General features: G+C 45.0%; 1 long non-coding RNA gene across 1 annotated transcript; it reads right to left on the bottom strand.

The window, feature by feature from the left end:
- Positions 1-591: 591 nt before the first annotated feature.
- On the bottom strand, positions 592-18,306 carry LOC142564855 (uncharacterized). The gene is made up of 4 exons (XR_012824693.1): positions 18,062-18,306; positions 6,255-6,394; positions 3,947-4,023; positions 592-634 (listed from the first exon to the last, which is right to left on the bottom strand). It is a non-coding gene; the product is annotated as an uncharacterized LOC142564855 (long non-coding RNA).
- Positions 18,307-21,342: the final 3,036 nt, after the last annotated feature.

Raw genomic sequence — 21,342 nt, 5'->3', positions numbered from 1 at the left:
TATCATTACACCCCGTGGGATTGTGACCGCTGTAGTCGGGAATGAACCACGGACCTTGTTGCTTAAAATCAATGCGCAGTCAAGATAGCAATCGGGCAAGTTGGTCGATATTGTAGCCTAAGTTTAGCGTAAATGTCAAGCCCAGTACCCATTTAGTCAGCATGGCTGGTCGCGTCAACACTTGGCGGAGCCGTTCTGCGACATCAAAGCTTCAAGTAGCAGACAGATCGAAACCGTTGTGCTCACTGGGATGTGAATTTACTATTTGGGGCAGTCACATAAGAACAGTGCTCGCGAGAAGTTGGAGAGACCAAAACGGGAGCATCTCTACTGCTTTTCTTCACTGCCTTCCCCATCTGCTTTCTATTTTATTTTTTTCTGTCTGAGTGTGTGAGTGTGTTGGCCTCGTTTTCAGGAACCGACACATTGCTTCTAAACGCAGCTTATAAGACCTAGCCTTGTCTCATGCAACTCTCGATGATATAGGGCGGAATAACTAAAGCACTTTCTAAACAAAATGTTTAAATAGTGGGAACAGCCGCTAACTCAAACTTGCCTGAACGTAGGAATACAAAAACAGCACAGTGGTGGTTCAAATTTCGGTAGAATAAATATTTCTGGTACCATGGAGATCCTGCAAGGAAATAACGTCACAAAATATTTATATGTTATCATCAAGCAGATTTATTAGGAAAAATGAGGAAATTTAGCCGTGCGACTTTGAAGCCGGATGGACTGTTGGGCTATTTTAAAACAATGTATGGCTGAATCTACAACGCGAAACCAGGATTACTGAAGAGAGAACGGGACGGCGCTGTTCCATTCTGTCCTTTTTTCACCTTATTACTGTTATCGCAAAGTCTGTTCAAGCAGGTGCAAACTTGCAGACGCGTTGCTCAGTGAAATTTTCTCAGTTACATAGGCCCTTGGCCTGTCATAAACAGTTCCATGTACCATTTTTAGAAAGAAATGTTTCGGGAAAGCAAGCAATGTTTTCTCATACATCAACACCTTACAGAAACTACGCCTGTTGGTTAGGAGGTGCTTGTTTTTTTGCATATAGCTGACACGATGGTTTACCTATTCCTTAAAGACGCCAGAACATTGAAATTTGGGAGGCAGTTTCGGTGACCAACTATTACATCGCGAATAAAAACATTTTCTTGTTTTGACAAACCGACTAAACAGGGTGCGAAAATTGTCTTTCGCCAGGTCAAGTCGCTGACCGTCATCAATAACATTTTCAGTATTGTGCTCTGGTCTACACTCTGGCGTTGTGGCGAATTTCATGGGTTTGCGTTGGGAGACGGCTGCTCTGTGATGCTGAGACAGGTATTTCAGGGGATATGCCTGTTGAGTGTGACATGTTTGTGACATCTTGCGTATGTTTCTCTAAAACCAGTATATAAGAAAATTGTACGGTGATTTTTAGAGCGTAACCTTGAGTTATGCATGAAATAAATTTGAGAGAAACAAAGAAACGGACACCAGATAATTCAAAACGGGAATAAGATTTCGTTTCGCAACGTCGACACAAATATGGGCATCAATACATTGCTTTACTTTTTTCGCCGGCGTCTGTTTCACCCTATTACCGTTGTTATCAACGTATCTCTCTCCCTCAACATGCTTTTGGTTTATCTGAAGTGAAGATCGTCGCCAAATTGCCCTCGATGCGATCGCGTCAAATCATGTTCCACATTCGAAGACAATAGTATTTGTTGTACTGTGCGGTCAATTGCTAAAGAGAACACCTGATCCTTGAACACGTTCAAATTTTCTCCTCTCACAAGTGTGGAATCCCCCGGCTTTCGACGATAAAGTTTAAGTTCTGAGGTATCGCGTACGAAAAATGCGATCTATTTATGAGGCACGCTAAAGTTGGAATATTATTTTCCAAGGTACCTTACCTTGCGCCTCAATCTAAGTACACGAGCGCTTTTGAACTTCGCCCCCATCTAAATCCGGCCGCCGCGTCTGGGATCGGACTTGCGACCTCGAGCTCAGCAGTGCAACACCATTTCCCACTAAACAAGTGTGGCGGGTGAGCCCGCCGTTGCCGCCAATGACTCGTGTTTGGTGACCCTTGGCACCTTTCTACACGCCTGTGGATTTTAGTGATAACGCTTCAGCCTACACTTGCGAGTAGATCATGACGAAATTGAGAGCCGCACACCACAGTGCTTCCTTTAACAGTGGAGCATACTGTACATTTTATGATATTGCCATTAGATATTGCGCTGGAATGTACGATTACGTCATTTATAAGCGTTACACTAGCTTGAGCCGTGAGATTAAATGGGATGATGACAGTGTTCACCGTCTTCGTATCTAGAGCGTAGCCTTCCTTTTTTCTGAGGAGAAATTCGCCCAATGAAACATTAAATTCGATATTCACAATTTCTCCTATTTCGTTTGTGCCTCTTCGCCATCCCAAATCTGTGCCAGCATCCTTACATGAATGGTAGCGCATCCTTTTGAGGAGTCGCGCCGGCTGTTAGCAGAGTTACCTCATCTAACTCTTCGTGGAGCTCCTCAATCTGCCTTTGGCGCGGCCTGTTGCCCAAACCTTCCCTCACGTACGTTTCGTAAGACAGATGCCGAACTAGCGCTTTCATACGGCAGCTCCCTTACGGACGTCGCAGGTGAAAAAAAGACCTACTGGCAGTGATAACTATGTACTTTAAAAACAATTAAGATCATCAAGAGCACGTAAACTAAATTCCGATCTAAGAAAATATTGGTCATCCTGACTGCGAACAGAAAAAAATATTTCAACTGTGAGTAAAAGCCTTCAGGCGCTAGACGCCAAAAACATCCTTATACTGCGGAGACGCTGGCCAGACACCGAAAGCACCGGTTCGACCCGATAATTGACTAGAGATGTCGTTTCGAGCAGAGTGCAAGAGCCATAGTGGCGCAGAAGAAACCTCTCACCATGTTTTCTTTCTCAAGTACTCATCAATTTTGTAAGTTAGTATTTCTAGCATATAATACATTTTTGTGAAAGGCCTTGCCTAGGTAATCTTTATTACTAAACGGCTGTAAAGTGTTCAAGCGTTCAGAATACCAGGTCCTAAATATCACTTTACGGCTGCTGATCACGAGGTCACGGGATCGAATCCCGGCCACGGCGGCGGCATTTCGATGGGGGCGAAATGCGAAAACACCCGTGTACTTAATTTAGGTGCACGTTAAAGAACCCCAGGTTGTCAAAATTTCCGGAGTCCCCCACTATGGCGTGCCTCATAATCAGAAAGTGGTTTTGGCACGTAAAACCCCATAATATAAAAAAATATTACTTTACATGAAGCTACATTGCCTAAAAGGGTCACTCTGCATTCGTTGCGCAAACGAGAAATTGAATATAGATATGAAGAACTCGGGTACTATTTTCGAAGGGTACATTCTGACCTCTATTCTTCCTGCCCTTCTTCATTTGAGTTTAATTAGTCAATTAAATGCTGTTTGTGGGATAGGCCCCTATGCAGAAAGAATGACGAAAACTTAATAAAAAAAACGATAGACTAGTTTTCAGAAAATTCAGCATCTGTAGTTTCTTCTAGCTCTGACAACATACAAACTGCGTGCTTATGGAAATTCTCACATTGATTTGCCCAAAAAGTAATTGATCATGCAGTATTATATGCGATTAAACAAACTGCAATTATACATCATAACTTCTCACAGGTCGCATAACGAGAGAGAAAGCCGACACTTTTTCTCCCAATCATGCTCGCGAGACGCTCCACAATGCTTTGTGTACACACTCATGAAATGTGACGCCTCTACAAAATCGTGATAAATAAGTAACATGTTTATTACATTGCCTTTGTTGCATGACGTACGGAATTTTTACCGTTGCGCACTTCAGCAAGCAAAGAGATATATAAACATTTCATTCAATGTTTATGTCTTAGGCGTACAAAGTGGAATGTACTCTTACCTGTCACCTGCGATATATTCATGTAAGGCACCCGTTCATTGGTCTCTCCAAGCATTGCGACACCAAAGCGCTGTCTTCTGCAATTGTATATCAAAAAATAACACGCCATTTCTCCACAGTAAAAATGATCCTGTCTATTTTGTCATGACGTGTCACCCGAACTGCTGCCTTTGTAATTTGCCCTCTTCTCTCATTTTCGCCACATTCAAGCACCCGAATGGCAGCTCTGTGAGATTCAAATAACGCCACTTCATTCTCACTAAAGAGCACCGGCGATTAATTCATGAAAACATAACGTAAAGCCGGAAAGATTAGATAAATACACGAACTACACCGTTCCTCAGTTGGCCTCTACAGGTATTCTGCATACGACGAGAAATTCTCGTACCATTACAACTCATAGTTCCCCACTCCTCCAAGGCCGTCTTCATCGGAATGTCGCTGTGTTCAATTAGGGCGTACTAGAGACTGTAAGTAGTGCCGTGTGCACGACTCTATAAAACATGTGCTCTGTGGCTGCCTTCAATGCGTGGAAAAGCGACAGAGGTTGACTCATATCTTGTGTGTCTTGGCAGCCAGTTGTCGAAGGACGTTATACTGGGCCCTCGGAGTTACTTCAAATCTTGTTTTCGGGCCATACAGGCTTTACTGGAATTTTTCCAAAAGTACGGGACTGGACTCTAGGCATTGAGCATGCGTAACTGCTTGTTATAAGTTTTGCATCCACCTTCTGTCGTCATCGTGACCCATGATGTTCTTCTTTCTTTTCCTCTTTCCCTTCCGTCAGCACCGAGTGCCTGGCTGGAGTGCCATCTCAGGCCGACCTCTGTGTATTTCGTGTGATCAGGCTTTTATCCATCTATCTCCCGTTCAGGTGCAGCTGGAGGTGTGTGCCTTATGAAAGGGAATTTCACAGCACAGCAGCAAGCTCAGTGAGACCTGTAACAGAGCCCGCGCGCGATCCACGACCTTCCTATGTGCATCCTGGGCTCGTTCGCGTGTCTCCTCTTTCCGATGGTGCCGGCCACAGAGTTTCGTGCAGTTACTAGACGGAACCGCTGACTTACGCAAGGTGGTTATATAACAATGTACTGCGCCAGAAACAAGAAAGTTAACACTATTAAAATTATCCGACGGCAGGATTCGAACACAGGAACTCTAGCACAGAGGCCCGATATTGAAACCGTTACGCCAAGGACTCATGGTCAAGCGATACCACTGGAATTAGCAGCGATTATGCGTGTTTGCACAGCCTTACAACCTTTCGCATTGAAAAACATCAATTCTTTTGAAATTTAGCCCGATTCAGGCCCGCATAAAAAGTAATGAACGAAGTCGCAAGAACATGTGAAGCCACAAGCACGAAGGTCATACAAATCCATGTCTATTACCCATCATTCCCATAGTAGCCGAACGATAGCAGCGCCAGAGTTCCCCCTAGTAATTGAAAGAAACTCTATATGATGCAGTCAAGCCAATGTTGGCACAGGGTTGTCAGCATTGCGGCAGAGTTCATTGGCCACTAAGCCACGGCGGTGGCGTGCGGACGGTGTAGAACATCAGACGTTACATTACATGACAGTAAAGTTCGTCCTGTTGACGCGTCCATAAAGATTACTGGTGATTGCGCACTGCACTTGATTAAATTAAATTTGTCTACACATGTCAAATTGAGTTTTAAGGAAGATAACCAGGGCAGCACGAACGTTTTGCTTCACATACATTTCGACATGTGCGTTGGCTCTGCATATTTTTTTTCTTTTCACGACAATCCTTTATTAAATGAACTCTATAAACATTGATACAGCTTACTTTCGAATACAAAACTCTTGCTTGAAGGGCTTGCAGCGTAATTTTTTGTTGTCCTTTTGAAAAGCCTCTGTTTAACGTCACTATCCTACCGTTGAGAAAAAACTTGCATGGCGTTATAATAGTAATACTAATAATAATAATAATAATAATAATAATAATGAATCATTTGCCCAGGAACAACGCTAAGTAAGGCCTGAATGTTAGTGCATGCATACATTAAGAAAAAGAACTTCATGGAAATATAAGTAAAAACGAACACGTATTAAAAATAACGAGCTTGAGAAAAATCCTATATTATATCGCTATTCAAAGTACATCTTTATTTATTCACAGAGCCATGAGCTCGACAAATAGAAGATGTGGTTGTTCAGAATAAGGCATGCTTTCAAAATTAGGACATGCTTTCTGGCCTGACGCTCCATCATGTGAGCAAGTCATAAAAATTTGTGCTGATCAGCATGTTATTCGGTTAAATTAAACTGATGAATATACTTACACTTTTCCTCCAAGCACGTATCTTAAATCGTACAGGAAAGTAATCTTAGTTACTTCCACATTTGCATAATTTACGCACATAATGTCATGGCTCGTATAGCTTCGCTGGTATAACCAGATCCTTTCGGTAGTGTTCAGGAACTGAAATTATTGAAAGCTAATCATTATTCGGCCGCCATTCGAATCTCAACCTGGTAACGTTTAACGTTAGAACGTTATCTAGTGAGGCGAGTCTAGCAGTGTTATTGGAGGAATTAGAGGGTAGTAAATGGGATAAAATAAGGCTCAGTGAGGTTAGGAGGCCAAAATAAGCATACACAGTGCTAAAAACCGGGCACGTCCTGTGCTACCGGGGCTTCGTGGAGAGACGAGAACTAGGAGTCGAATTCCTGATTAATAAGAATACAGCTGGTAACATACAGGAATTCTATATCATTACCGAGACGGGGGCAGGTCTTGTTGTGAAACCTAATAAGAAGTATAAATTGAAGGTCGTACAGGTATACGCCCCTACATCCAGTCATGATGATCAGGAAGTCGAAAGCTTTTATGAAGACGTGGTATCCGCGATGGGTAAAGTCAAAACAAAATACACTATACTGATGGGTGACTTCAATGCCAGGGTAGACAAGAAGCAGTCTGGAGACAAGTGAGTGGGGGAATATGACATAGGCTCTAGGAATAGCAGGGGAGAGTTATTAGTAGAGTTTGCCGAACAGAATAAGATGCGGATAATGAATACCTAGTTCCGCAAGCGGGATAGCCGAAAGTGGACGTGGAGGAGCCCGAATGACGAGACTAGAAATAAAATAAACTTTATACTCTTCGCCAACCCTGGCATCATACAAGATGTGGACGTGCTCGGCAAGATGCGCTGCAGTGACCATAGGATGGCAACAACTCGAATTAACCTAGACTTGAGGAGGGAGCGGATGAAACTGGCACATAGGAAGCCAATCAATGAGTTAGCGGTAAGAGGGAAACTAGAGGAATTCCGGATCAAGCTACAGAACAGGTATTCGGCTTTAACTCAGGAAGAGAACCTTAGTGTTGAAGATAAGAACGACAATCTTATTGGCATCATTAAGGAGCCTGCAATAGAAGTCAGTGGTTACACCGTTAGACAGGATACCAGTAAGCTATCGCAGGAGACGAAAGAGCTGATCAAGAAACGCCAATGTATGAAAGCCTCTAACCCTACAGCTAGAATAAAACGGGCAGAACTTTCTTAGTTAATCAACAAGCTTAAGACTGCTGACATAAGGAACTATAATATGGATAGAATTAAACATGCTCTCAGGAACGGAGGAAGACTAAAAGTAGTGAAGAAGTAACTAGGAAGAGGCAAAAATCTGATGTATGTGTTAAGAGACAAAGCCGGCAATATCATTACTAATATGGATGAGATAGTTCAAGTGGCTGAGGAGTCCTATAGAGATTTATGCAGTGCCCGTTTTATTCTAGCTGTAGGGTTAGAGGCTTTCATACATTGGCGTTTCTTGATCAGCTCTTTCGTCTCACCCACGACGATAAAGTGAGAGAGAATAGCCTAGAGGAATTTGACATCCCACAAGTAACGCCGGAAGAAGTAAAGAACGCCTCGGGAGCTATGCAAAGGGGGAAAGCAGCTGCGGAGGATCAGGTAACAGCAGATTTGTTGAAGGATCGTGGGCACATTGTTCTAGAAAAACTGGCCACCCTATATACACAATGCCTCATGACCTCGAGCGTACCGGAATCTTGGAATAACACTAACATAATCCTAATCCATCAGAAAGGGAACCCTATATACAGAATGCCTCATGACCTCGAGCGTACCGGAATCTTGGAAGAATCCTAACATAATCCTAATCCATCAGAAAGGGGACGCCAAAGACTTGAAAAATTATAGACCGATCAGCTTACTGCCCGTTGCGTACAAAGCATTTACTAAGGTAATCACAAATAGAATGAGGAACAACTTAAACTTCTGTCAACCAAAGGACGAGGCAGTATTTCGTAAAAGCTACTCAATAATAGACCATATTCACACTATAAATCAGGAGATATAGAAATGTGCGGAATATAACCAACCCTTATATATAGCTTTCATTGATTACGAGAAAGCGTTTCATTCAGTCGAAACCTCAGCAGTCATGGAGGCATTACGGAATCAGGGTGTAGACGAGCCATATGTAAAAATACTGAAAGATATCTATAGCGACTCCACAGCCACCGTAGTCCTCCATGAAAAAAGCAACAAAATCCCAATAAAGAAAGCCATCACGCAGGGACATATGATTTCCCCAATGCTGTTCACAGCATGTTTACAGGAGGTATTCGGAGACCTGGAGGGGGAAGAATTGAGGAGAAAAGTTAATGGAGATTACCTTAGTAACTTGTGATTCGCTGATGATATTGCCTTGCTTACTAACTCAGGAGCCCAATTCCAATGCATGCTCACCGACCTAGAGGGGCAAAGCAGATGGGTGGGTCTAAAAATTAATCTGCCGAAAACTAATGTTTAGCAGTCTCGGAAGAGAACAGTTTTCGTTAGGTAGCGAGGCATTGGAAGTGGTAAAGGAATACATATACTTAGGGCAGGTAGTGACCGCGGATCCCGATCATGAGACTGAAATAATCAGAAGAATAAGAATGGGCTGGGGTGCGTTTGGCAGGCATTCTCAAATCATGAACACCAGGTTGTCACTATCCCTCAAGAGAAAAGTGTATAACAGCTGTGTCTTACCAGTACTCACGTATGGGGCATAACCTGGAGGCTTACGAAAAGGGTTCTGTTTAAATTGAGGACGACGCAACGACCTAAGGAAAGAAGGCTGATGTGCGTTACGTTAAGGGATAAGAAAAGAGCAGATTGGGTAGGGAACAAACGCGAGGTAATGAAATCTTAGTTTAAACCAAGAAAAAGAAATGGGTATGGGTAGAACGTGTAATCAGAAGGGAAGATAACCGATGATCATTAAGGGTTACGGACTAGATCACAAGGGAAGGGAAGCGTAGCAGGGGGCGGCAGAAAGTTAGGTGGGCGGATGAGATTAAGAAGTTTGCAGGCATGGCATGGCCACAATTAGTACATGACCGGAGTTGTTGGAGAATATTGGAGAGGCCTTTGCCCTGCAGTGGGCGTAACCAGGCTGACGATGATGATGATGGTCATAATGATGATGATGATGGTATTAAATCATTATTGTACCTCTAAGTTAAGTCGTCATCGTGATGCACTGCGGAAAATTCCGTACAGATAACGCCCTTATAATGTTCCTTCCCGTTTTCGAACAACGAACGTCTTGAGATAAAAGTGCGATAATAATTATTCATCGCGTGCCCACCGCGGTTGCGTGGCGGCTGTGGTGTTCCAGTGCCAAGCACGTGGTCGCGGGGTCGAGTCTCGGCCGCGGCGGCCGTATTTCGATGGGGGCGGAAAGCAAGAACGCCCATCTTTCGCACACTAGGCGCCGTGTTAAAGATTCCCTGGTGGTTAAAATTAATTCGGAGCCCCCACACGACTACGTGCCTCATAATCAAATTGTCGTTTTGTCACGTAAGACGCCAGAATTCAATAAATATTCATCGCCACTCTTTCAAGACTCGAAGCACATCTTTGAAGAGAATCTATACAGTTAAGAAATTATTTATCCCGTGATATAAAAGATCACTGACTGCAATCGGGTGTGTTAAGCCATTAAGAAAAACAAAGGTTTTAGATGCTGTACGGCAGCAACCACAGACATTAAACACATAACAGGGCCTGTTTCCGTGGTGAGCTTCGATTTCCGTCATGTCTTAATTACAGACAACATAACTGTACAATAGATATTCAGTACGACATTTGTAAACCGCTCCCTTATATTTAAACAACATGAGCCCAGCCGTAAATGGAACGTTGATGGCTTCGTATTGTTCGAACGACTTAAATTAGGGCCCATAGGCTGGTAGCCGCCCCCCTTCTTCTTCTTCTCGTTCACGTCCTGAAATTGTATCATGAAGGAACACTAAAGAGAAAAATGGTTGCTTTTGTATCAGTAAGTCTGTTTCACAATACCAAGAACACCACTTTTTCGGCCAGAAGATGCTCGGTAAGCCATAAAAAATTATTATTATTATTATTATTGTTGTTGTTGTTGTTGTTGTTGTTTGTTTGTTTGTTTCGAAAATATATACACATTTAACAGGAAAGGTGAAGCCAGGAGCAGACTGAGAACTGCCACCGGAAAGGACACAACACCTGCCTATATCTTCAGAAGGAAGGTGACAGCACCACAGAAATGGAAGATAGGAAGGAGGGGAGGAAAGAAAGAACAACAGGACAAATCTTGAAGAATAAAGTTGATCACACACAGTCGCTGAAGGTCACGCTACTGCAGAATGTTAAATATGAGAAATAGTACCGACGCTACAAACGTGAACCTAAGTTAGTTAATTCTAGAAAATCGAGTTGAGTGCGATGAGCCTCATCGCATCGAGATGCACAACCACTGGGGTACAAACATTCGTCGAATGTCGCACACCGCAGGCCAAAGAGAAGATAGTCCCTCACTAGCGACATGCGCTGCGCACTGAAAGCAAAACACTTCAATATCAAACACAAAGTACAGAGGGCGACGCCGCCTTGAAGTTTCCGCACCAGCTTGTTTTGTTATGACGTCATGAATTTTGACAGCGTCTGTTAGGTCCAGCAAATTGTGCTCTGAAAGAGCCAAATATGGCAAGTTTAGAGAACGTTTACTCAGCCAGCGCGGCTCAAATACGAAGAAAAGATACTTCGTAGTTCGTGACGTAACAATAGCCTACCGCCGTTCGGGTTTCAGCCGGTAATTGACAAAAAGTAAACCTTTCAGCTTTAATTTCTCTTCTACTATAAGACCTATGTTCATGTAAATAATGCCAACCGAGTTTTCAAGGAATAGTTTATCAGTCTAAATTGATTTATAATTTTCCCTTTAGTGTCCCTTTAACTAAGAACACTGGTGTATTAGTCAGTCCAGTACCCTTGAAATATACATATTTCAGGACATGGGGGAAAACGCGTCACATGAAAAACTGCCCTCCCGCATAGTATCTGTTACTAATGGACCAGCGAAACCTCCTGAGGGAGACTGACGGCGCTAATATTGAGAAGGCTTACGTGAAACACTCCAAACCGCGAGCAACCAATGGTTCGTTGCCGTTGTATGACCAACCTGGAATTCTCAATTTACTACTATTAGGCACTGCTTGTTTGATTTTTTCACCTTCACGGCCCAGATTTCTTTGCAGTCTACTGTTACATTTGGAGATTCTCGTAAAAAAACTCACATATCTCAGATTGTCAAGGTCACCATATGTGTATAGTCTGACCTCTTCCTCTTCTTGTCTAACCTTTACTCTCCTGATTCTTCCTGACGCTCTACCAGTTCTAGGTCTCACCCCTTTGAGGATGAGAACGAAGGTCATTGCTCAAAGCAGCAACCTCTAGATGTCCACGGTACATATAAATAGTAGTCTTGAGTACACTTTGCTGCACATACGTCTGCACAACCTGGAACCCACCATGTCACTATATGGTGTTCCTTTTTGAGATTAAGTACAATGTCGTTCAATTTGATATTCCGTATATGCCCACCATGTCTTTTGTCCAACAGACGTTTCATTGCTTCATGATATCTACTGCGTTCTTCGTCAGCTTTTCATCACTCCGTCAGCTGTATTTTGTCCGCGAGACTGAGCTCCTGGTCGACGGACAGCTTCTGGACACCATAGGCAGCGAAATGCTGGGGGCTACATCGAATATTTGGGGTATTTGTCCTGCGATAATTTGCAACGATTGCTTTTAGACAGCACTTTCGTCCTCCTCAAAAACTCGGACACGACTGACGTGAATTACTTTTGATCGGGGACAATGCTTTCCGCCATTCTATTGGCCTGTGGCGATATAAGGAGCAGTGCCGAAGCATGGCGCCACAACTGTCTCCCCACTGCTGAAGCTTGAACAAGGGGCGACTCGGGGGCAAAATTTTTCTTAGTCGCAACTATATGAGAGAGACAGAGATTTTATTGACAGGAAAGACAGGAAGGTTGACCTCCACAACCATATAATTCCTATACTTTGCTTGGCTTCATTATCTGTTGTCTTCGGAACCATATGAACTCCACAGACAATTAAGCCAAGGATGGCATAGGGGAAATTTCAACTAGTTTTTTTTTAAGTGTACAATGTATAAGCTGAATAGAAATTAAACTTGACGTAAAAATTTCACCGACCAATACGATACTCCCCAATGCAAGAATTCAGCGCAGCTCTATACGTGCTTTCATTTCTCGATGTATTGGCTGGCGCGCAAAATTCTTCTCATACAGCACGTTGCAAAGGGAGCGAAGGGTGGCGCCACAGCATCGCTAATGTGGAGATCGAAAAAGCCAGCTCGTGGGCGCCATTTACAGCAGCCTCAGCTGACAGAACTCCAAGACGGCACGCGCTACTCTGGTTGCATCTCGGGGCCATCGTCTCCGCAGTGCGTTTTTCTTCTCACCCTTGCGTCACGCCCTCCTCCTCCACTTTCCGCCTCATCATTAGGCTGCACCCTCCTCTTGCGCTTTCCTCCTGGCGTTTTCCATCCCACGCTGCGCTCCGCGTTCGCTTTTTCATCTTTCGCTGTGCTAGTTCGCTCGGTAGGTGAACTTTTCCTTGTTAAATGGGCCCACACCAGAGGTCACAAGAAATTTTTCGACCAGTCCACCCCTCGTGTCGCACCGGGAGTCCACCCCCCCCCCCCCCCCAGATTGTTGTGAGCGTTAAAGTCCCCAACAACAAGATTAGGTTCAGGAAGCTGGGGAATAAGGCCATATAATTCCGTTTTGCTCAAATGATAGTTTGACGGTATCTAGGTGGAGCAGAGGGTAACCAATTTATTAAAGACAATTGCTCGCACAGTAACTCCAGAGGCGTCCATACCGGCAAGTGTTGGCAAGCAACGATCTTATCGACAACTATGGCTACAGCGCCAGATGAGGTGTTGGCTTCGTGCCGGGCTTTGAGAAAAATAGCATATGCCCGTAGAAAGTCTGTGCAGCTTTTAAACGTGTTTCCTGAACACACAGTACCTTTGGATCAAGTGTTTGTAAGAGATATTTATTGTCATGAAGACCTCATGAGAAGACATCTCTCATTCCACTGTTGAATTTGTGTACCCATTTTAAAGGGCATTATATTATGTGCTTTAGAAAGGAAAGATTAGATTACAGGACCATTTCCGGGTGCCATGATACGCGGTTTATATCCGTGGCGGTCGCAAAAATCGCGCCACTTTCAAGGAACTTGATGCGTCGTTCGGCTTCCAATTGTGCCTATTGACTCCTGGGATCCACTGGAGTTCCGCTCACTCGAGTGGGGTGTTTTCGGGCTGGGCACTGCCTCGAAAAGCAGGGCCTTTGAGACCGCCAACCCAGATGTCGGTGGATCCTACTTCAGAGACGGTGCAGCAGCATTGGCTGCTGTCGCCTTTGGGCGTGGTGGAATTACCGCAACCACACTCCTTGAGGGCCGGGCCCAAGCCAGGAGTTTCCTGTGGCGTTACCTCCTTACGCGCCGCACCAGTGTACCGTGCGATATGGAGAAATGAAATATGCTCCCGTGCTTGTTGGAAAGGTGTGTTTTCTTTCACATTTGGTGTGATGATGTCTTTTTCATTTTTCCACTTAGGACGGTGTCCAGAATGTGCTGCATGGTCACCATCGCAGTTTCGACAGTGTAACCCGCCATTAGAGTTGTCAGAGGCGTGTTCATGGTCAGCACATTTTGGCAGGTCAGACCGCCTCGGCAGCTCGGCGAGCCATGGCCGAACCTCTGGGATTTCAACATCTACGAGGATTGGGGATGTACCGTCTTACTCGGATTTTAGTCTATCCTGTTTCGTGAGTCTCGTGGTGGTACTGGAGCCAAATTTAGGAATTTGACGCTGCATGGAAATAATGTATCGCTTATTCTTTATTCCTTGCACTTGTGTCGCGTTTTGCTCTTCCCAGCCATCTAGGAGCTCTACTTCATTCAAGTTCGAAAGGTCTCTGTTAGAAATTACACCTTTGGATATGCTCATCGACCAGTGCTGGGTCACAGAGTTTCGTACATCACCAAATACTACGAGACTCGAGGGATTTCCATTCCATATCTTGCAGCCGTGAACGCTGAAATAATTCTGATGGTCTTCTCAGTGTTGCAACTATGAGAAACAGGCAATCGCGAAAGGTTTCCTTGCCCTGGCCAATCAAGTGCAATATTTCTTCCGTCCGCCCTCTTTTGGCAAAAGTACGATCAGAAGGACGATAAGGACGATAATGTATAAATATTTTATTAGTTTCGGTTCTATGCAAGCAACTTACCACCGAGCCTGATAAGGGGACGCTACGAGAGCCGCAGGAAACGCAGGCGCCCGCTGTACATTGTTACTATAACTTTATAGACCCCAGGCTGGATAAACTACACGAGGTTAACCCTTGCTTCCTGGAAAATTCAAAGCAAAAAGCAAGAGAAGTAAGAAGCGGTGGAAAGTGAGAGAGAAATACGAGGAAGAAAGGGAAGGACAGGGAAAGGCAACTACCGATTTCCCAAGGGTGGGTCAGTTCGGGGGCACCGTCTACGTGAAGCGGAGGCCGAACAGGTGTGTTGCCACCGCCGAGGAGCGATAAAAGCTGCAAACACCCAGCGTCGGCTCCATACCTAGGAACCCTTCTTCCCCGGACGCGCCTAAACCACGCACGGTTAAGCGCCGGAGGGTCCAACCCTCGTGTACTCGGGTACGTGGAGACACGACACACCGGACGCCTGGTTAGGCAGACGCCCCCTGCGGGGCATTTGGTTTTTTCAGTTTACAGATTTCTGGCCCAACATTAATGTTACTGATGATTTAAACAGCGGAAATGTGCTCACTAATGTACATTTGTCTGCACACATGGTAGGAGGAATGACAAAAGCATCGGAAGGTCTGAAGTTGATCATGATATATGTCATGCCGCGAGGAGACATATCGTTTTCATAGCATGCTTTAGTTTAGAGTTGCAAGCAGAAAATGCTGTTTTCTCATTCAACGCGTTGAGTTGTCAGTTTGTTTGCTTGCAAGAAATTTAGAAGCTGCCGCAGACAGCGCTCGTTCCAGGTTTGGAGCGATCGATCTGCGTGCGTACAGCACCACTAGCTTGCTTTCGGATACTCTGAACCCACCTAAATTTCATTACGACAGGTTCAGTTCATTACCAAGTCATGCTTTTACACTAACACAAGTGACTTTAACCAAAAGAAAACACTCGCTAAATTCTCAAAAACTATTGGAAGAAACTCCACTTGGTTCAATTGGTTAGCTTGTCGCCTTTCACCAAGGTTTGGTAATTTCTACCGGCGGCTGGTATCTGCTGTGTTAGCAAGCGTCGGCCATACCTCGGACATTGCTTGCTGAAAGTATGAACAAGCACCAGTCATAGGACGCAGACGACCTTATCAGACCGTATCAGGTAACTATAAAAAGAAAGGTGCAGCCCTGCCTCACAACGGAACTCCGCATTTGCTTTTATCCCAAAACACCCTGGCTAGGTAAGTTTAGTATTTATGCTCGTTATATCACTGCAGAATGTCCCTATTTAACTTCTGAAATCAAAACAGACGTTACTGCCTATGTATTGCGAGATGCTATGTGGTATATACTGCACCACGAGTCGCAGTACAGAGTTGCCTCTGAAATTCGCAAGAAGTCGTGTATCGATCGTACCTATACCAGCGTAGCAACGCCACGAACAAGTGCTTGCACCTCTCGGAGAGGCCCGCTAACCACAAACACGTCCCCCTTTTTAACCTTCGCCTCGCTTCAAACGGACTTAGTCTTTAGAAAAAATTCGATGTGGCTCGCGGGGGAGGCCGGACGGTTGCACGCAAAGCGCAATGATTTCAGTGGTTTCGTCTATGAAATCATTGATACCGTTCAAGATAAGGTTATCCGCAGGAAGGACCACTTCGGCTTCTCTGAAACACCTCAATACGACGCCACGATCAAGAAACGCGTGAGCACAGCACCAACCGTAATAGCCGCCGCGAACTTAGATGTCGTAGTCTTTGTTTATTTGGGCATTGTTGGCTGAACATGTAACAGATTCTGGAGTGGGCAATAAAACTTTTGAGCTGCTGCTGAGAGCGGTGCTGCGACGAGCGTACTTGTTTCATCACAGGTTGATGCGAGTAAGAGACACACACTACTGCAGCCTTAATAGGAGGACGACACTGTGTTTGCTGGGAGAAGGAAGTGGGGGAAAGAGTATAGAAGAATAAGGGAAGAGTTAGAGGGGAAAGGTGTCTTCCCATGGGAGGGGGGGGGGGGCTATCACTCGCAGTGGGCGACAGCAGACGCCTGCTGGACAGCGGGGTAACCACCAGCAAATCGAGAACTGTATTGAACACATGGCTTCGGTGGTGGATAGGAAAGATCAGGCCTGCGATGGGGGAGGCAGGGAGGGCCTACTGGCGGATCATAGCAGCGAGTTTTGCTCGTGGCGCTGCATGTACTGGGCAGTGCTTGCTGTTCGAGCAAATATCTGCTTACAGCTCCGAGAGCTCATGGTCAACCCGAAACTACTGGTCCGTAAAAAACTAATGTGATTCCGCAGAGCTTCCGTAGCTGCCCCATAAAATCGACTGCGGGACAGTTGTGCCAAAATCAGTGTGTGTCTGTAAGGGAACGATAATCTAAAAGGCCCAGTGGGGAACTATCATCAGTGCGGGTGCCCTGATGTGCGCCCGACGGCCTTGTAGGATTTCGTCGTTGGCTATAATATGGCTGACATTTGATACCGACAATGCCGTCAGCCGTTCCCCGCCACAGCCATACAAACTCCCAGCTGACCTTGAATCTGTAGCAGGTAAAATGTGGTGGCTTAGACAAAATATCGAATTCGTATTTCAAATAAACCTCACAAGGAGGTTTTGCATTCGAGCGAAGTATACGCAATATGGGGACTCCGAAGCCAGCCGCTTTTACTTGCATTTGATAACACCAACACCGTCTGACGCTGCCTTCACCGCCACATAAAAACCGATGTCAGCTCTTCCTAACAGCATACCTATGAAATTGATCTAAATTAAATTCTGGAATTTTACATGCAAGAACCCCGCTATGATTATCAGGCGAGCCCTAGTGCTGCACTCTGGCTTAATTTTTACCCCCTTGGATTTCTTTTAGCGCCCACCTAAATCTAAGTGCACGAGCGCTTTTTTGCTTTTAGCCCTTAGCTAAATGCTGTTTCCGCGACGTGGAAGGAAAGCCATGATTCCTGCTAAGGACCGCAACACCATAGCCGCTAAGACATCTATTGGTGGGTGTCGCTGTGAAACATACCTACCGAAGTGGTCTTAGCAAGAGGCAAAGAATGTTTGCCATTAAAGTATTGCTAAAGTACTAGAATCTGGTGTACATGAGTCTCCGGCGCCTCCTCTCTCTGCCTGAGTCAAACACCGCATTTGTGCATAAACAGTTGGCACCATGACCGTGCTCTACAGTTGCAGTAATCTTCTATGCTTCATAATCTGTAACGCGCAAAGTTTCCAATAGTTACTATCTCTAATATTCCACCAGCGATGCTATCCCTGCAGCACATTCGGAGCGAAATGGTAATTTTTTAGCTATTTACGACTTTATAAACTTCTCGCAATGCACTTCACAATTCTTGCGAGGGTCACCGACTGACACCGGTGAACATCAAAACAATTAGAGCAATGACTTCATTAACAGCATCATGGTAACAAATTGGTTGAGGATTTTTGTTTTCTCAGCGCTGAAAATGAAATTATCTCACCTCAGTCAGATATTGAAACTTCATGCCAGGAGGTGGAAAGGCTCCATGCACAGCGAGCACGACTATAAGCATAAACTGATAAACGAATATGCAGCACATTTCTATAAAACTTATCTCACACTTTTGCGGCCACCACCTCCCGTACACTGTCTCTCCAAAGGCCTTTGGGAATTATTACAGACTTTTTAAATATCTGTTTTTAATTGTCTAAGCTTTCCTTGTCTTTACTCCTCGCATTGGCAAAGACCAAGTCGCACTAGCCGAGCCTACTTAGCGGTATAATTTATATCTTGTCCATGACGAAGGCGAAATCTAAATGTGTACTTTATAATCAATCAGAAAGGCGAAGTAGCATTGCGGCTCATACAAGCTATAATGTCATGAACTCGCCGTCCAATTAGTAAATATCAAACCCACGAAAGCAGGGCATTCACTGGCTAAATTTCCTCGAGTTCCCAACCTTTGCATGTTCGAATTGTCTCGCTGACGTCAAACAACAGGTCCTTCAATTTATACCCAAAGCAACGTCTGCGTCTCGTTCCACAATCTTTCAACAATGATTCAAGAAAGTTAAACGGACACTAAAGCGAAACAATAAAACTAATGAAGCATTGTTTGAGACCCCTGCAGGCAGTCATTAAAAAATAGCTTGATTATTAGATGAGAAAATGGTCTAAGTATAACTATTTGAATTTCGCGCCGAAACCCCAGTGCCGGTGCGTCAAGGTGATGTCAGGGATTTCAAGGTATGTTTTCGCATTTGGGCCGTGTTGGATGAATAAAGATTCCTGAAACTTGCCATGTTTAATGTTTGGTTCCTTTAGAATACAATGTAGTCAATTGGTTCCTCTATATATAATTAGTAGGCCCTAGAAGCTGCCATCAAAATCCATGACGTCACAGTCCCCAGGTGCGCGAAATTAAGTAGGCGTCGCCATCCGTATTTAGTTCTTGCGCTTATTCTGGCTTATCAAACGTGTTATCGTTGTAAGAGTGGTGCCTTTGGTGTTGTAGAACGGTAATTTACTGACGCAGGAGAAATCATTTTTCACTTTAGTGCCCCTTTAATGTCAATTTGCACCGAGCCCACAAAGGGCGACATGGTAGACATCTGATCAGAACTTCCTTATAGTTTATTGATGCTATGGAGATTGAGGTGACATTGAAGAATGAACATAGAACATAGATTCTACAGAACATTCCTAATGTGAAGAATCCTTGGCATGCACTCCTCTGTGTTCGAGTTTGGTACTTCTATACTCTCCGCACATACCGACGCCGTCGCCAGGCTGCTCGTTCCCACCGAAGCATTGGGAAAACCGTGGAAGTTGGGTAACACGGCAGATTCGAGGCTCTCACGCAGGCAGGGGTGAGGCCCCTTCTCTAGCTGATAGCACAGCTATGCTGTGTCAACAAATTCACTCAACTGCTTTAATAAAGCTCTTGTCCCTCAGAGAAGAAGCGTCGGAGAGTGTGAGGGGTGATAGCATATCGCCGATAGCATCTGACGCCTCGAGTACTGCCGCAGACACATCACGTGATTCCTGCGGCAAAACAATTTTAAAGCAAAGCTTTCTCAGCGACTGCTCCTACATTTTTCTAATCGTGCCCTCTCCTTCTGCTCTGAACACAGCTCACACACTAGAAATAAGTAAATTATGTCTCCGATGTTGGGATCTAAGCTCGCTCTCAGAGCACAAGAGCCCGAACCTTTAACCATTGGCCAACAGCTTTAATTTTATTTATCGTCTTTCTTCAGAGAGCGATCAAATGCGCGGCCCCATCAGTCCAGCATGGGCTGAAAATAAATAGGCATCGAAACTATCGCCTTAACATCGGCTCCTCTAACCTAGGAAGCTAGTCTGGTTACAGGTATCGGAGTTTTTACTCTTTAACCATTTCGATTAAAGATTCGCGGAAGTAACTCCGTAGTTGGCTCACCATCAGGTCTGCGCGACAATATACCATTCTCACCAACCAAATAATGCGTAGGCCCAGCAGTATGTCATGTCAAATGACACGCATAAGGTCGTTACTGATTTATAGAAGCCTAAGACCGAAGCTGTTTTTGCGTAAGTCTATTTTAGAGGCACTGTATTTATGAAGGAGTTACCACCACTGCTCCTTATTGGGTATGTTTGTACCCATTTTGGGGAGCCGATTCTGATAGTAGCGCAGTCTAGAAATGTGGGCCGACATGTGCGGCTGGGTATGTAAGCATGCGTCCCTCGGGCCACCGGACACCGTAATGTTCTGAATATATATATATATATATATATATATATATATATATATATATATAAGTACCGTCAACAGCAAAAGTTTGCGGGATGCGCGAGCGCGTAGCAAAGCGACCGTCCTCCCCTTCAAGCGATGAACCCCTGGTGTCGACACCGACGACTGCACGCATGCGCGTCCCTCCGAGGCTGCAAGCGTGCATCTTTCCGCGCTTCCTCCTTGCGCGCCGGCGATATCCCAATGTAGCCGCGAGGTAGCCCTCTTGCGATATGCGCTGTGGCGGCTTCGACGGGCGAAACAGTGTGAAACGTGTTTAGAAGCGCGAGCTTGCGCGCGCCGCTGCGGCCGCTTTTCGTCGAGTCATGAAACCCTGACGCATGGGTCTGGCCCGGTGGCGAACGCAACAAGTCATTTTATTTTCTGGGCTGCACCTTCTCGTGGTCAATCGTAATTGTTTCTTTCTTTTTACAAACGGTGCGTTCTACCGCAGAAGAGCGTGTCAGAAGAGGCGCTCTATAAAAGGAGACCGGCAAGACGAAAATGGACAATTGATTTCCGTTGTATAAACGAAGTTCTGCCCTTCGAAGCCGCCACGGCGCATATCGCAAGAGGGCTACCTCGCGGCTACATTTCGATATCGCCGGCACGCAAAAAGAAAGCGCGGAAACATGCACGCTTGCAGTCTCGTAGGGACGCGCATGCGTGCAGGCGTTGGTCTCGACACCAAGGGTTCACCGCTAGAAGGGGAGGAGGGTCGCTTTCTCAGGCGCTCGCGCATGCCGCAAACTTTTGCTGTTGACTGTACATATATGTGTACGTATATTCAAATAAATTGCTGACCGGCCGCATTCGAACACAGTACATCTAACCCAGATGCCTGGTACTGTAACAGTAACGCCATGGACACTTCTCCCGCACTACGGTGGGCTGCATAATCAGATCGTAGTTTCGGCGTGTAAAACTACACAAGTTAATTCATTAGATTAACGCGTCATCATAAGTCAAAATGTAGGCCGATCTCGAGGATAGTGAAGTCTAAAACT

This window comes from Dermacentor variabilis, chromosome 11 (genome assembly GCF_050947875.1).
Source record: "Dermacentor variabilis isolate Ectoservices chromosome 11, ASM5094787v1, whole genome shotgun sequence".
NCBI lineage: Eukaryota > Metazoa > Arthropoda > Arachnida > Ixodida > Ixodidae > Dermacentor > Dermacentor variabilis.
This window is presented reverse-complemented; position numbering and strand designations above follow the sequence as displayed.